Source organism: Cryptomeria japonica, chromosome 1 (assembly GCF_030272615.1).
Source record: "Cryptomeria japonica chromosome 1, Sugi_1.0, whole genome shotgun sequence".
NCBI classification, from domain to species: domain Eukaryota; kingdom Viridiplantae; phylum Streptophyta; class Pinopsida; order Cupressales; family Cupressaceae; genus Cryptomeria; species Cryptomeria japonica.
In genome coordinates this window covers 13,563,538-13,582,443 of record NC_081405.1, presented here as the reverse complement: position 1 = coordinate 13,582,443, position 18,906 = coordinate 13,563,538, and the positions used below count along the sequence as shown (strand labels likewise).

Below are 18,906 nucleotides of genomic sequence, written 5' to 3'. Positions count from 1 at the left end.
ATGAAGCTTTGGTGAATGGGATGAAACTAGCTATTCAATGGAAGGTTGCAGAATTGTATATCTATGGAGATTCTCAGCTGGTGGTTAATCAAATCAACGATACATATCAGACTTGAGATGAGAAACTGATACCTTGCAAGAGGATGGTTGATGATCTTAAGAAGTATTTTGCTTTTGTATCATTCCAACAGATTCCTAGGTTCACAAACAGAGCAAAAGATGCTATGGCTACCTTGGCATCTATACCTGAGTTACAGGAGTTCAATTTTCGCTTTGATTTCCTGGTGGAAGAGTTATATTACCCCGCTTATGATTCTCCTGAGACCCAAATAGTCTGTTCTATTATTGGACATGACTTATCCCGATACAACCACATCTATTCCTATCTATGTGACCAAATTATCCCTGGAAATCTTACCCGAAATGAGAAAAGAAACCTAACTCAAAACGCTTCACGGTATGTTATTATAGCTAACGATTTATTTAGACGAGGTTTGGATGGTACATTGCTTAGATGTCTAGAAACTAAAGAATCTAAATGTGCATTATCGGAAGTCCATGAAGGTATTTGTGGATCTCATTCGATGGCCTTACTTTAGCTCGGAAACTACTACGGGCTAGATACTACTGGCCAAATATGGAAAAAGACACCATAAAATTTGTGAAAACTTGTGAGAAATGTTAGCTCCATGGAAATCTCATACATGCCCCGGCAAGGGACCTCATAACATTTATTACACACTGACCTTTTCAGCAATGGGCCTTTGATCTCTTTGGTCAAATATATCCTGCATCATCCAATGGACATAAATTCATCATAACGACCACTGAGTATTTCACCAAGTGGGTAGAAGCAGTTCCACTCATTAAAGCAACCGATAAACAAGTCGCCTTGTTCATCTTGAACTATATCATCTGCAGGTGTGGGATACCTTCGTCCATCGTGACTGATAATGGAGGACAATTTAAGAATAAGGATCTGGACGAGCTTTGTGAGAAATTCAAAATAAAGCAACACTGGTCATCGGTATATTACCCTCAAGGTAATGGACAAGCTGAGGCGTCTAACAAAAACCTACTGACTATCTTGCATAGAACAGTGAACAAATCCGGGAAGGATTGACATCTGCAGCTCAATCCTGCACTATGGGCTTACAGAACAAGTATCAGAACACCTACTGGGGCTACACCTTTCTCTTTGGTGTATGGGTCCAAAGCAGTATTACCTATTGAAGTAGAAATACCATCTTTAAGAGTTTCTTTGCAAGGTCTTGTTATTGATGAAGATCATAGAATATCTAGATTGCAAGAACTCGTATTGCTGGATGAGTGTCGGCAAGTGGCGTTTGATCATCTCAGAGTATATCAAAAGAGAATGTTTAGAGGATATAACAAGAAAGTTAGACAAAGAGAATTTTAGGTTGGTGACCTAGTTCTTAGAGAAAATCCAAAAAATCAACAGTTTCGTGACAATAAAGGGAAGTTTGAACCCAACTGGCTGGGTCCCTACATTGTTACTGCAGTATTCAGCTCTAGTACCTATCAACTCTCAAACTTAGAAGGAGAACAACTCCATGAACCGATTAAAACCATCCACTTGGAGAAATTCTTCGCTTAGCATTCTCTGTGCCACCAACTTGTACAATTGGAAAAAGTCTTGAAAAAAAATCAAAAAAATCAGAAAAATCATCAAAAGAAAAAAAAAAAAAAAAGAAGAAAATGCCTCGGTGAAAACCTGGTAAACAGGCACCTTGGTAAAATTTTTTTTTTTGAATCTCTGCCAAGTAGATGAAAACCTGGCAAACAGGCGCCTCTTGTACTCAAGCGGTCCATCTATCAACGCAACATTGGCATTTCCCGCTTTCATGCATCTTTGCTTTCGTTTGTACATATTTTTCAGTCACTTTCGTGACCTCCTGGTTCATTGGAACCCTCACAACTTGAACTTGATCAACATCCTAGTCTTAGGTTAATTGACAAAGCACATTACATATCCTAAGCAGTGTCAACCAAGTCATCTTTCCATCAGTAAAACTTGGTCGTCCACTCCGAGTCAGTTACCTGTCTCCTAACTACCAAAGAGTTTTTTTACTCACTGAGTAAACAAGCAAAACAACATAACAGAAAATAATCACTAAACAGTTTGAGCTATGAATGAAAATTTTCTTTGTGCGTTGTCTTTTATATTGGTTTTCGATTATTATCCCTCTGAGTAACTCGAGGAAGTCTATTGTGACTAAGAGGAGCAAGGATTGGGGGTATAATGTTTTTTTTGTTTTCTACTTGTAAGAATGATCCCAATGATCTAGAAACATATAAATTAGCTGGGTGTCTGTGATAAGAGCCTTCACAACAAGGTGAAATCGCCTCACATACCTCGATTCCACTTATTTGTATGCTACAGGGAGGTCAATATCATTTCTTTGTCTGTTTTGAGGGAATTTCTTTATGATGCAATTCGGGTCCGTACGAAATCTGTCCAAGGATATGAACGAAAAAAGGGTCATTGTGGACAAGACAATACATATTGCACATTGAAAAAGAAAGGAACTCTAACCTGCCTGTTGTGTTCATTATGCTCAGTGATGAATCTTAAGTATTTTAAATCCAGTGACTAGGTTTAGGATGCATTTTGCATATCATTTCGCAGATCATTCTGCATTTTTGTGAATTTAGAGTGATTTCGGTATGGTAATAATCTCTTTATCTTCTGAATGAGAGTTGAAAGCATCATCATTTCTTACGCTAAGTGGTCTATTTATCATCATTTATTCGATCGAGTACTTGTGTTTTGAGATGTTTTAGTTGTATACATAACATTTAATATAGCTTCATACATTTCATTATTCACTCATCTGCATTCATCTTATTGCATAGAAAAATGAAAACATTGCATTACTCATACTACTTCATTGCTCATTCATTCATTTGCGTATGAAAAGAAACAAAAATAGACATTTGCATTACATACATTCATATTGAAAAGAAATGCATACATATAGAATAAAACATATAAAAGACATCTCATAAACGAATCAACACAAGTGCGATGAAGTCAAATCGGATATCGTATATATATATCATGTCAAGTCTAAAGGTACAAAATAATTTCGAATCACATATACAAACTCCCATCAAAGCAAGAATCGTATAGGCTACATAAAAAATGGGTGTGTACAAAAAAATATATCTGAGCTACAAGAAGAATATCTAGCTCTGAGCCTCCCCCTCATCGCCTGGTGGAGGAGGAGGAGCCTGATGACCAGGATCCTGTCGAGGTGCCCGAGCTCTCTCAGAACGTGCCATATACTGAGAATAAGGAATCACCTGCTGTGCTACTGGAACTGCCACGCTATATGCTGCGACATAGTAGGCTGCCCTGCTGTTCTGATGCAAAACCTCCTACTGGAGGGTGTCTCTCTCCGCTCTCATTGCCACAAGCTAACGATCACGCTCTGCTCTCAGCTCAGCCAGCTGCCGATCACGCTCAACCCTCACCTCTGTAAGCTGCCAGTCTCGCTCCGCTAGTTGAGTCTGAGCCACTGTCAATTGTGACTGCAGCTCTGCAAGATGTGCTCTCATCGACTGTCCTGTGTTTGTCCCCTGCTCTCTCACTGGCTCTCCACCTCCATCTCCACCTCCAGTACCACCTTGCTCCTCCCGCCACTACCAGACTTATCTCGGAGCTACTCGCTCCTCCTCAGCTCCACCCAATCTCACTCCTACTCTCCCAAGGGATCCGCCCTCACCCCTCTGCTGTCCACCCTCAGCTGGAACCCTGTTGCTACTAGCACCAGGATCACCACCTGTCCACCTCAGAGCCTTGGCTCTCTGTCCCTGTCTCTGGCCCTGTCTCCGTACCTGTGCAGGGGCATCATCCTCAATGCACGGTGCTTGGTCACCCGGTTCAGTAAACCTAGGAAAAGGATGTTGCTGGAACCACTCTCTGTATTGGGGCAATACCCCTGCATCCATAACATCATCCATATAATCCCATCTGAGGCGTTGTAGACCATTCAGCTCCTGCATGGCCAAGGCATAAGATAATTGTGGAGACCATCCTTGTCTCTCCTCATCTGCATAACATGCATTCATTGTATACTCCTGCGAGATCCCCTAATGTCGGCCATACTACCTCATCACTTGTGATACAACAAACTGCTCCACAATAGTCTGTGATCTCCCAATAAGTGGGTGCATGACAAAAAGGTCCCTGCGGACTAGTCGCCAGTCATCCCAAGGCTCCAAACCTCTATAAGGTCTCCACACTATGGCTATCAAATCGTCTAACTATCGTCGCCAAAAATCTGTCTTGCTCAGATGGGGCTGCGTAATATAACCGACATACCTGTATATAATCGGCTGCCCGAGCTCCCTACTATCATCTACCACCGACCGACAAACGAGAAGATGCTCCCAAGCCCAAACCTGTAAAATATATACACCTGCGGCCATGCTCCGACCATCTCTATATACGATCTCATGCATCTCACGATACATGTGAGCCAACAAGCAAGAACCCCAACCAAGCCTCTGAGGGGTCTCCATCAATCTCATCAACCACGCTAGAAACCCTGCTGCCCTCTATCTGGCATTAAAAAAAAACCTATAAATCCTGCTAGAACACGCACTAGAGGAAACTCCTCAATGTATCTGCTCATCAATATGTCCCAACTAATGGAACGAGTCAAAATGTCAGGATCTCTGAAGACATGCCTCACTGCCTACAATCTTGGAAGGTGCCCTGAATCGTAATCCACCTTATCCCCAACAAAAGGGATACAAAGGATCCCATATACATCCTCGGGAGTGATAGTCAACTCCCCCACTAGCAGATGAAAGGTGTTATGCTCTGAATGGAAACGCTCTACCAATGCTGTGAGCATTCCGTGATTCACACGGATATCTAGCAAACTAAGAAGATGAGTCAAACCACATACATCAATATGAGCCTGCTCAACCTCAAATAAATGTTGAACTAATGCCATAGTGGGAGGATAAACGCATCTAAAGAGCACATGAGGTAATCAAACTTGCAAAAACCCAACAACGAGGCATCAGAAAACATTCCAAGCGAGCCTACGTGAGAAGTAAAACATCAAGCAAATCCAACTAAGTCAAATGCAAAATCAAATTTTCACGTTTAGACCTTCAAAAATGCTCACTGTCTCTCGAACGACAAAACACAGAGGGACAAAATCTCGTACGAGTCAGGAATAGCTTTCATACGACAAAACAACCCCAAACGACAAACTATTGGGTTTCACACGACAAAATGGTCTTTTTGCAGACCTGTCGTACGATACAAGGGTGCATCCCGAACGATAATTCAAATGTTTTCAAATGACAAAAGATTATTTACCGGTTACTCGTACGAGACAGAATCCTGTCTCGCACGATAAAATGTGAAACCCGACCCCAAACATGCAAAAAACTTGAAAAATGAGCCAAAAAAATTCAAAATTGAAAACATAAAGAGGCTTAAGATCGATCACTTACCACTGGCTCATAGTTTCGGGGTCGATTATGGTGTCTCTGGCGCTTGAATCGATGTTGACGAGTAGGGACCACCATTTTCTTCGCAGAAGGCTTTTTGAATTTTCAAACTTGGAGGGTTAAAATGATTTGAAAATGACACTTTTGTCCCATATATAGCCAAAAACCTAATTTTTCAACTTGCTCCGATGGACATGAAAATTGTACCCTTAGCTAATTTGACTGCTGCTCTGATTCCATTTTCGAGATCGAAATCAAAATTTGAGATAATTTTGCTAGTCAATTTCACAATTTGGACCACTTAGCGCTCTTTTCATCAAATGCTCATTTTTTCTTCAAATTGCGCTCAATTTCAACACTGAATATCAATTTCAATTCTACACATCAACTTCACGATCAACTTTGCGCTTAACTCATCAATCAATGTCAATTTTTCAAATATTCCTTAGAATCAATTTGCGCTCAAATAACTTATTTCCGCCACACAATTGCCTATGATCAAGTACCCTCGCTCTTTTTCGATTTCGCTCCCGATGGGGCATACTCATGATCTTATGACCTCACATCTTCAATGTCGAGAAATAAATTTTTCAAATCTTCATCAAAAGTTGAGCAAAATCTTTTTGACTAAAGAAAATCAATTCTCATTGCTATGGGGCATCTCAGCTTCATCGCTTCACATCAAGTTGAGATCTCTCGATTATCTGAATCGAATCAATCGCTAGGGGCATATCAGTTTCATCACTTCAAATCAAGTTGATATTTGTCTTTCATCTGAATCAATCTCTTAATGTTAATCAGTTTCATCGCTTTACATCAAACTGATTATTCATTTAAACTCAATCAAAAGTTTAAAGAGTATCTTTGATCACACTCAATCTAAGCAGGTGTTCAGTATTCGTTTCTTGATCAAGTTGAACAGTTTATCTTCGCTCATCGTATCTTGATCAATCAAGTTCAAGATTGATTTTTATCATCACTCACTACATCTAAGTTCAATCAAGTTCTAGATCAATAAGATCCGCTTCTTGATCAATCAAGTTCAAGTTCGATATCTTTTGTTTCTATCGTTCCTTAGTTCAATCAAGTTTGGGAACGGTATCACTTTAATCAGACTTCGTTCATCTATGTCACTTCGAATCAAGCTAAACACCTTGCTCTTCATCTGGTTCGTGATCATTCAAGTTCAGAACTGGCATCTCCTAGACATCACACATTCTTTGAACCAACGCGCTGCTGACACATTAATTCAAAGAGGGGCAAATGTAATACCCTAAAAATGGTCATCTAAACCATGGGCCCCTAATCTCGACAACATCACCAAGGTCCTAACCAAAGGCAATTAAATCAACCTTGAGCACATTATTAATTCATTAATCATCAAATATCACATGGCAAATCAATTACTCAATATTAATTAAATATTCATTTAATTAATTGAATCATTTCCAAGAATATCATTTTGATCAATTATCCTATTTTAATTTATTAAATATCCTTGCATATTTAATTAATTAATAAATCTGCCATTTAATCATGCAAAAGGAATTAATTACAAAACAAGACTTGAATTGAAATTAAAATAAAAGAATTGAATTGAGAGAGAAATCAAACTTGAGATATTATTTCTTTTTCTAAATTTAGAACTTGAAATCAGAAAAGCAATTAATTGAATTATTGAATTATTCTCTAAAATTGGAACTCAAAGCTTTTCAGAAAAAGAAGTTTAGTTGCATTGAAAAGACTCTTTTCTTGAATAAATAAAAGAATTATCTATTTTTATCACAAATACATGGAATTAATTTATTATCATTTCCAATGCAACTTGGACTTCTAATTTGAATGCATTTCAATTAAACTATAATTGGAATCTATCTCAAGGTTAACTAAACCTGATTTCTCAATTATTTTCAATTAATCCTAAATTGAGCTTTTCTCTTGGTAATTCTCTATAAATATAGTCTTCAGCTCTCATTTCAATTTACCCCAGAGATTTTTGAGAACATGCTTGGAGATTATTATCACGCTAATTTTGCTTTGGAGTCATTGAAGATTATTGTGCTTTTTTAGATTATTTGCATCCATTTTACTCATCCATCATTGCTTACATCCATTATTGCTTGAATTGATTATTTGCTTGAATTATTCATCCATCTTGCATCCATATAGTTAATATCATATAGATTAAATCATTCGTCTTGGTGTAGTCTAGTCATTGGAATTGCTTATAACAATCTGAGAGCAATCTTATACTCGCATCTTTTAGAAGGCAATTAGTCGCTTTGTTATGGTTTATTACTTATTGATTATTGATTACTAACCATGCATATAATGACTTAATTGAAGTGTTATGCTTGCAGCTACAGACCACTTTTTCACACACACACCAAGCTTGTTAGAGCTTACCCAATTAAGGGATTTTACTTCTGCTGTAATTGTTAGAAAACAACAGGTTTTCTTGATCTGTTTGAGTAGCACTACATTTGCTTGATTAGATCCTTCTATGCTTCAATCTGCATTCACTCAAAGTGCAGATCCATTCACTGGTTGGGCAACTGCACACTCAACAGGTTTTCTACCAATCTTGCCAACAACCTTTACAACAACTTCATCGACCTTAAATAGAAATCAATTAGGTCGGTAACACAACAAAAACCTAATTCTCATAATTGAGATTACAAACAAGTCGGTACAATCTTGACCGTTATAAATCATGACAATCTCTTCATATTCTTCAAGAAAATTCCAACCGCTCCATGATCACCGCTTCATAGGACTTTGTAACTCATCACACGCTGTGCATTAAATGCAATCCACTTTGTTCCTTTCCTAGACATTAAGCAAACACGCCAAAACAATTTGAAAATATCCTCATTCAATGATCACACGTGTCTTCATCTTTACCGCTCATCAGATAATAAACCAACAAACTTGATCGGTTAGGGTTTAACAACTGATAGGGTTTACCGGTTACAATGCATAGAAAGGTTTAACCCTTTACACCGGTTCACTGATTTATCTCACAAACTTAACATACATGTTTACAACATCTTCCACGAAGCTCTTCTTACCGGTTACTAGCCAATATAAAAAAACAACAATATCAGCAATAACATAAATACCATTACCGGTTCAGTTGACATCAATGACAACATATCATTAATGCAATCTCTATGCAAAATACCAACAAACTCAAAATGCCAACAAAGACATCAGATGCATTACATGTAACAAACCTATTTTTCAAGGAAGTGGTGAGATTGCATGGATTACCTGAGAGCATAGTTTCAAATAGAGACATTAAGTTTGTTGGCTATTTGTGGAGAACACTTTGGAAAAAGATGAAGATAGATTTGAAGTTCAGTTCTACTTTTCATCCATAGACTGATGGATAGACAAAAGTTGTTAATCGGAGCTGGGAAACTTGTTGAGATGTTTAGTGGGAGATAAAACCGAAAGTTGGGATTTGATCCTTGTACAAGAAGAATTTGCCTACAACAATTCAGTGAATAGAAGTATCAGAAAACACCTTTTGAGATTATTACCAAAGTGCATCCTAGAGGAATATCAGAATTGAGAGACATTAGCAGTGAAAACCAGAAGAGAAAGATTTTGCAAATCACATGGCAACATTGCACATTCAGGTTAAACATCATTTGGAAGACATGAACAAAAAATATAAGGAGAAGACAGATGAGAAGAGAAGACAGATGAGAAGAGAAGACATAAGTAATTTGAAGTTGGGGATGAAGTGATGGTATATTTGAGAAAAGAGAGATTCTTGGTTGGAACTTATAATAAGTTGCAAATGAAGAACTTTGGACCCTGTAAGATTTTGAGGAAGTTCAGTTCTGGAAATGTATATGAAGTGGAGCTACTAGATAATCTAAGTATTTCACCTATACTCAACATTGCAGATATTCATGAGTACCATGAACCAAAATTCAATGAGGACAATGTTGTAGACCTTGAGAAACAATTGCACCGGAAGGAACCAGATCAAATTGAAGAGATTTTGGACAATAGGATTTAGCATAGTACTCGGAACAGTCAGTACAAATAATATCTTGTAAAGTGGAAGAGCAGACCAGTTGAAGACTCATTTTGGATTTCTCAGGCATAGGTAGACCGCCTCGGTTTCCCTTTGACCCCAACAAAGTGATAGGCTCACTTTTTCATTAACCTCGAATGTCTAATGCTTGAGCATCTCCCCGGTTCACAATAATCTTGCATCAACCAAAAACATTTTCCTTTCTGTTTAGTTTGCAGTTTCAGTTTTCCTTTCTATGTGTCTCAGTTTTTGGCTTCGTGAATCCTGTGGAGTTGGATTCTACTTGAAGACTTGATCATATTTCTTGCTTCATACCGCATCTCATTTGGATCACTTTCTAACAAGACATCACTACCGGTTGTCATGATAGTTTCTTGTTACTGGTTGTTCCTTTGTTATCGGTTGCCTGAGAACCCATTCCGAAGCTTGCGGAGCCTTGAGAATTTATTTTGATGTTCCTTGGCGTGCAACCGACCTTCTACATTTCATCCTTTGGATTTTTAGGAGGAATCTCTTGGCGGAGGCCCACCTTGTTCATTTTGCACTTTAGGTCTTGTTCTTCAGGTTTTGATTCCTTTTGGGTCGACTGGATCCTCTGTATCGATATATATTTGTAATCATGCTTTAGAATGAAATCAATTTAGAATCAATCAGAGTATCAGATAGATATACTGTGCCTAGAAGATAGATCTTTCGATTCAAGGTCCAGGTTGTGACCTATTCTTCCAGGCTTGTGAGCCGGTATGTTGTAACCCAACTGTTACCAGTTGGATGTAATCAAATTTCATGCAATAAAACTATCTGTTCTGCATTGCCTCCATCATATCCGTGTGTTTCCGTTGTGTTTACTCTTGCTGACCGGTCCAGATTGATCTCCTTGAGGTCCCTCCTCACTGATGACTGCTTAACATATAAGATCTAGCACATGAGCTCCATTACATATTATATTACCTTTAGAGCGTGGCATCAACATGAAATCACTATTTACACATGTTTATGCATATTGCATGATTACTTAATGTGTCATTCATTGTTATTTTAAAATTATTGAATTAGATCCTAGGATTTTGACCAAGAGAGAAGATCCTCACCTAAAAAACTCCTTAAAGGTGTTTGTTAACACTCTTTATTTTACTTCAAATTTCAAGAGACAAGGTGAATAAACAATATGTTATCAAAAGGGCACAATTTGATTTTGCATTCAAAAGATTAAATCCACACATAAATGTCAAATCCATGGGTACAAAAGGTCAATTTCGTGTTTGCAGAAATGATCTCTAAAGTTGCACAATGAATTTTCTAGCCTAACAACAACTATTGACAAAACCTAATACATTAACATAAATAAAAACTCTATAAAGACATCTATCACATAATACTTTAATATTAAAATTTAAAATCAAATATTTAATCATATTTATTTTTATATTTCATCATTATTAATCTTAACATAAATAACTAATTCTCTCATTCCATAAATTATTTGAACTTTGTGAACATTAAAAATGTTCTCCTTCTATTCTATTCTTAAGAATCAATTAATTTATCCTAAAATTCTATATAAGAAGCATTTTATTTTCTATTATTATGGGAGCGAATTATATAGCCAAAGCATCTTAAGCCGAATGACAACCTCAAAATTAAGAACTGTTACTTTCTTAACATTTATATTTATTATTTATTATTAGCCATAGTTTGTCGTAGCTTTCACCGGGAATGTTGTCTCGCACCGGGAAAAGCAACTTTCAGGCAGTTGAAACATTCCCACCTGGCGTGTGAAAACAAATTTTAATTCGCAACATATGCTTTTGTTTAGAAGATTGCAAAAATCTTGTCCTGAAGTCAAGAATCTAGTAGCTCTAAAACCCCGATATTTTCTTAGATTTTCTTTTCGTTTATTGTGAATAAATTGGAGCAGCAGCTGTGGGGACTTTGGTTTTGGTTAGTCTCATTTTAAAAAAAATTCTGCTTTGAAAGGGTTTTGTAATATTTTTCCTGCAAACTCTGCTCATACAGCACCGCACAATTTGTGCAAAATCTTGAGGTAAGTCACTTGCATAGTTTAGTGAGTTTTATTTTTTCTTTTTCGGAATATGTACGCGGCCGGATCATTTTCACTGTGTTTTATTTCATTCTAAAACAATTCGGTTGTTATCTGTTAAATTAAGGCATTGGTTCTGTGGTATTATCTATGGCTGTTTTCACATATGATATTGTTGTAGTAACTAGTGTTAGATGCCTATTTGGTTCTTCATGTAGAGATACTTTGAACTGTGAAATGAATTTTACATTTATTTGGTAGTTTTAAACTTTTGTTTATTTTATTTTCCTTGTTCTCGAGGTTATTTTGGTGACAATTTTCCTGACAGCATTATTATTAAGTTATTATTGAGTGGATGCCAGCTACTGCTGATGCTGTAAATGCAATTGTTGTAAGAGCTTTTTTCACATAGAATAAATACTAGAGATTGGACCATCTTCATATGTTAAGCCTATGACATTCTTCTACACAAATCTGATACACTGTACATCATAGTTCTTCACACTTTTGTGCCATTATACTGGCTTTTGTACTCTAAAGACCAAAAGTTACGAGGCAAGGAATTGGTTTGACACAAAATGACTAAAACTTAAAAAGATTGTGTTGAATAGGTGACAAACAGCTTGGTTTTCCTGATGGGTACATTCTCTCACATGGCTGGTTGGTTGGTTAGAATTCAGCAGTGCAATTAGGTACCAATATGCTTTCGATATTATTACATTATTTTCTGAAGCTGTGTCTATGTTACTTCAGGGGTGCTACATTTGAAAGATCATCATCCCACAGACAAATAGAGTTAGCATCTCTTCTTTTGCATCAATTTGGAATGATTCAACATCCTTTTAGAAGCAATTCTAGACATGATTGTGTCTGGCAAGTCCATCCCTAAAGCGGCAGGTTTCTGTATCTGCAAAGGAAAATTCTCTCTCTAAAAATTTGATGCAAGGCACACAGAGTGTTTTGTATGCAAAAATATTGCACAGTTTTGGCATTTATCTCTTTTGGTCTCCAATTATCCAGAGTACTTTGCCTAGTTTTGTTTCCCATTGCAAGGCACACAAAGAGTCTCCTAGAATCTGATTTTTGTGCATCCCTAAAATGGTTTAGCTGCTTTTCACTACGGAAAGGTGCACAACATTGTTTCTTTTTGATGTCATTTAACACATATGACGTCTATGAGCCTTAGCTTCTTCAATCCTACCTTGACTGATGAGCTCTAATGGAGAAGTAATCAACTCAATACTTTCTGCGTAAGGCATTTTTACATTCTAATCTTGTACACTTTGGTATCTATTGGCCCCCCACTCATTAGTGAGTTGATAGAAAATATGAAACTTGTGCCCATACATGTTGGATAGAACATAAGTTGCATCAAAGAAAAAACATTCCTATTAGTCAATATTCAATCTCTTTAAATAGGTTCAAGAAACTCTATAGGCATTTTAGAAAAATGCTTCGGAGGACTAATCCTGCAAGCACTAGGTAAACTAGCTTATTTACTCCAATATATCTTTGGACATGATGGACAGTCCTCAATTTCAAAACATTTATCTTTTAATCTCAGAAAATTGGAAAAGAATCATACTCTTTGTTAAAGTGGATCAGATTTATAAGTAGGTAATTTTTAAATTATAATGCAGTATAGAATTATGCACAGTAGTATGTATGGGTCAGAATTTCCTTTAAAACTGATTACACAGTTCAGATTATATTATTTAATGTAACTGAAGATCACACAATATTCTGTATAATGTTACAACTAATGTTACAACTGATTGTATTTTAGATCGCTGCTGTATGCACATTAATATCGACTGCTTGTGTTATATCAACAACTTCGTATTTCAGTCATAGAATGGAATGGAGCCGAGATATAAACTCTCATTGATCAACATAGAGTCATGGCTCTATGTGGAATCGACATGATTCCACATAGAGTTGTGACTCCTATGTGGAGCAACGACCATTGATAACCGTTGATAAACATACGCAATGTTTGATTAAACAATTAGTAATCGGTATAATTACTATGACTTAATAAACGACATTTAATCATCGCTCTTGATAATCGATATGCAAACATAATTAATGCAATGTATAATCTGATTATCATATTGATGATTATGGAGCAAATCGATCATCATATAACATCGTGATCTGTGATCAGAATATGCATATACAGTGAAGCACAATCAAGGGTAGGAATAAAAGAATTTATCATACAGATGTCTAAGGCTATTAGGCCAAGTAGATATTAGAACGGTTAGAATTATCCGACCGTTGCTACATATTATTTCAACACTCCCTCTTAGCTAGGGAGGAATACTTCTATCCTAATAAGTTATATCATCATATTGTGAACACAATAGCTTCATCTATTGTGTGAGAGAAAGATATCACCTCAAGTGATATCAGGAGTTATGGCATATCCACGGATATCATGTCACATGATATCCACCATAAATCCTTTAGTATAGTATCCCCCATTATGGCTTGTCCACGGATATCACGTCTCATGATATCCACTATCATGGTATATCTAAAGATACTAATTCATGGCATGTCCACGGATTTCACGTCACATGAAATCCACCATGAGAATCTCTTTATGTAATATCCACCATTATGGCTTATCCATGGATATCACGTTTCATGATATCCACCATTATGGCATATACATAGATATTACTACTAGAGATATAAACCATTATGACATGTCCATAGATATCACGTCTCATGATATCCATCAAATGGTATGATCAATCAATATCGTAAGATCGTCACCTTACGATAATGATCAGATGTACAAGTGTTAATTATTGAGAGATCGTCACCTTACGATAATGATCAGATGTACAAGTTCATTATTGAGAGATCGTCACCTCACAATAATGTTCACAGGGGCTCATCAAGCACTGAACCAATGTTGTCATGGAGTCACATACATGACACTAATCATGAACCATATCAGATTAATAAGAGTTTACATTTTAAACATCTTAGAGAATACATTAGTACTATTAGAACAAATCAATGTTGCTGAGACTCAATCTTAGCTAGAGCTACATTTTCTACCATACCAAGCTTACCTCGAAAGTATGCAAACTTTATCCTAGCAAGAGGCTTGGTGAGGATATCTGCAGTTTGTTCATCTGTACTAACATATCTCAACTAAATAACATTCCTTTCCACCATGTCTCTAACATAATGATAAGGGATCTCCACATGCTTTGTTCTGTCATGAAACACAGGATTGATAGAAAGCTTTATACAACTTTGATTGTCACAATGGATGTGTTGACGTGTATTTTGTACACTATCAAACACAGAATAAAATACCCAAGGGTACCTTATCCTCTCTTGAATAAAGCCTCTGAATGCTGAAGATATCGCGAAAAGGATCAATCAGGGTGACTTCAAGGTTCTTTGCTGTAGGATCTCTACGTGTGGATAAGCTCTCTGTGGTATGATGTGATTTTGCTGGAATCACAAGGGGACTTACACTTGATGACTGAACGTCTGATCTGCTTTGAATATTGCTGGAACACAAGATTTTACTAGCTTTGATTTGAAAAAAAGGAAAAAAGATGAGGGTGAGGAAATAATCTAATCCTAACACTAAGAATGTAAGAGCAATGAATGATCTTTGATGGAATTCTAACTAAGTCTTGTTTTGACATCACAGGACCATCTCCACAAGGTTAGTGCGATCTTCGAAGGAAAGCTTTATGATGTTCAAATCATCACTGCAGGCATAGACACCATCAGGTTGATGCATATCAATGAAGAAGCGACAATTGAAGTTAAGCTTAAGCTGAGTGATTGCAGTTGACTACGCAAGGCAAGTCTGCAATCAACAAACTGCTAGTAGTATGGATATACGAATTCCACCATCAATCAAGCACATTTCTTCCACTCATCTAATAACATGAAATCAAATATGAGAAGTATAGAGACCATGCAAATTGTCGAATCGACCCATAAATTTCACCATTTCTTCAATGAAGTTACAAGTCTTTTACAACAACATCTTGGCAACAATCTTTGCCTTCTCTCTCTACTCTACTCTAATTGCTATTCTAATCTAACTACTCTCTATTCACTAACTCCTTTCTAACTGCTTTCTATTCACTAACTCTCTTCTATTTCTTTCTATCTATATCCTTTACAAATGAAATGCCAGGGCTTATATAGTGCCCTCAATACAATTCAATGGCTTAGATCAATTCGAGATCAATGGCCAAGATTCAACAATGAAAACCCTAATTAGGGTTTGTTACAACCATTACATAACATTTAATGCTCGACCAATGAAATAATTGTATTGCTTGGACACATGTCCTCTATGGAAAATTCCACCGATGAATAGCCGGGGTAGGTACATCGAAGTTTGTGCCATCACCCATGAGTTAGGTACATTGAATCTAGACATGTTGAGGTGGACCACACTGACTGGAGAAGTGATGACTAGGATGCCACCTCGTCTTGGAATGTTGGACTGGAAGAGGTCGCCCTTATCCTGATGATGCTGGATCGAAGAAGGTCGTCCCTGTCGATGCTAGACTGGAGGAAGTCGCCCTTCTCCTTGCTTGATCTTCTTGGAGGAGACCGTCCCGACTTGTAGATCCTTCGAGCTTGGGAGTCGCCATCCTGATACCTACACAACATTTCACAATTAATAATATATCTTGAAGTGTAGAAATTAGGATTCAAAAGGAAGATTTAAGATTTTAATTAGGAAACCTCATGATAAATCTTGAGTTATCATTTCCTAATTAACCATGTAATACTTAGATTTTTCCAAAAAATGTCTAAAAAAATCAAACCTTGAATAAGGGTGTCAAGATGATTTCGCCATACCTCCTCTTGAGTTTTAAACTCTAAGAAATGATGCAAAAATAGATGAAATTCGCTAGGCAAAATGTAGATCAAAGCCTTATCTTGAACAAATTGTGCCTCCTTTAGCTTGGAAAAGAACTCCACCTTCCACTAGCTTCTTCAAAATCTGGAAATTTGCCTTCAAATGCCTTCAAAAGTCTGGAAATTATCCTCCAATCTAGCAAGAAATACGCCTCTTCAATAGCCTTCAAGATGAATTTCGCCCTCCACTAGCTTCTCCACACTTAGTAGAAATTCGCTCCACTCCTCTGGATTTCGCTCCTCAAAATATGTTCTTCAAGTTCGCATGAGAGATAATGCAAGAAGGATTTGAATTTGCTAAAGAACCTCTCCCATTATATAGAGCGCTTACCTTGATCCTTGTTGAGGCTGACCTAGCAAATAAGCTTTAAAATAAAATAAAATCCCACTAAGAAGAAGGCCGACTTAACAATAAAGGCAAAATAATGACTATTAAGTGCTCAACTTTTAATTTTTTTTAATTATTTAAATTAATTTCAATACCTCTAAGATGTTTATTTTGATTATTTCAAGGTACAAAATTAATTTATTAAATTGAAATGCCTTTAATTTAATGCGAATTTGATTCAATATCTCCAAAGGCCCCAAAGTGAGCAAATTTGGTGAATTCGTTAAGAATATCAACGCTCAAACAACGTCAAAATGAAGGATATCACCAATTTCGCCCTGGACCCTTGGTGAAGGTCAGGGGTGACTTTTCAGTCTAGACCTTGCATACCTCCTTTTTTTTCGCCCAAAACTTCATCTAGACATTTAAATGGCATTTTTAATTGAAGTTTTGAGTTTGATTTCATTTGATCTCTAGGAGGGAAGTGCATTAGGACATTTTCGCCCTGGACCCTTGGAGAGGGACAGGAGCGCCTTTTCACTTTTGTCCTCAATCCTTCATCTTTTAATTGCCAATTCTCGTTGTGGGGCAAGCAATGATCCCTTTCGTCCATTCTATGCATGCTCATTTTGCTTTCGCAAGGCAAAATTGGTGTTCTAAAGATTTTCGCCCTGGTCCTCCAGTGAAGGACAGGAGCGCTTTTTGTATTTTAGGCTAGGATTCTCAAATTTTGAAGTCAAATTTTTGTTCACCATGCTTTAGAAGATCCTTCCTATCTCGCACAACCTTGCCTTAGCGTAATTTTGGAGGGAAGTTATTGGTTTTGTAAAAATCGCCCTGGTCCTTCAATGAGGGACAAGAGCGCTTTTGAGTCCTTTGTACATATTCTTAATCCCTTCAACTTCAAATGATCCTCAAGGCGTAGAACATCATTCTCCACTCTCTTTGGAGTTTTGAAAACAAAAAATATTATCTCAAAATGTAAGGTAAATGGGCACATTTGGAAATTTCACCTTGGTCCTTCAGAGAGGGATAGGAGTGCTTTTGCCAATTGTCATCAAAATTTGCAACTCTTGCATCTCAATTCCACCTCGAAGCATTTTAAACATTATTTCAAACTTGCGCCTTGGCCCCAATTTGTTCAAACTTGGAGAGAAGAGCTAGATAATATGTTTTTTGCCTTGGTCCCTTGGAGAGGGACAGGAGCGCTTTTGCAATTTCAAGCTTATCCGTCCTTTGCTAGCCTTCCAAATTATCTTCAATGGGCTAATCATGCCTTATTCCATTCATTTCAATCACAAACTTGCCTTGTCTTTTGCAAGAAATTTGCACTTTTTAGAAAATCGCTCTGGATCCTTGGAGAGGGACAGGAGCGCCTTTTTACTTCATGGTATATTTCCTTGTCTTTTAAACCCTCAATCGCGTCTAAAGCATAAAACATCATTCGTCCTTCCCATCCAAGTCAAGTTTTGCCATAAAATCTCAAACAAAGAGGAGAAACTTGAAAAAACGCCATGGTCCTTCAGTGAGGGACAGGAGCGCCTATTGTCATTTGGGTTGATTTACTCCTTTGTAGACCACTTAAATTATATTCAATGGACAAAACATGCTTCCCTTGACCTCTTCAAATCGTAAAATCACTTGGATCTTGCAAAAATAGTGCAAATTTGAAAATCAAGCTCCGGTCCTTCAGTGAGGGACAGGAGCGCTTTTTGCCCTCTAGGCCAAAATGCTTCATCTTTCGTCATGAAATGCCTTGGCTAGGAAAGATTTCACCTTACTTCACGCTATGAATAAAAGTTAATGTCCAAGAAAGGTCTAAAATTGTGCATATAAAGAAAATCGCTCTGGTCCTTTAGTGAGGGACAGGAGTGCTTTTGACCTTCTAGGCAAAAACTTCATCATTTCATTGTTTTTAATCACGTTTGGATGCTCTATCACGTTCATTTCGTCCTCCACCATGCCTTTGATGTTCCAATTTGACCAAACAAGGTTAGGAATGACTCAAATAAGCTTTTTCGCCCTGGACCCTTGGTGAGAGACGGGAGCGATTCGCCTTGGACCTCCTGA

The 18,906-nt window shown here is 37.2% G+C and overlaps 1 protein-coding gene across 2 annotated transcripts in view; it reads left to right on the top strand.

The window, feature by feature from the left end:
- Positions 1-11,252: 11,252 nt before the first annotated feature.
- Positions 11,253-18,906, top strand: part of LOC131071190 (uncharacterized) — a 70,151-nt gene continuing 62,497 nt past the window's right edge. Inside the window, exon 1 of one of the 2 annotated variants that reach the window (XM_058006913.2) lies at positions 11,253-11,591. The gene's annotated coding sequence lies outside the window, so the exon portion shown is untranslated. The remainder of the gene's footprint in view (positions 11,592-18,906) is intronic. The other variant, XM_058006922.2, reaches the window with a different exon arrangement.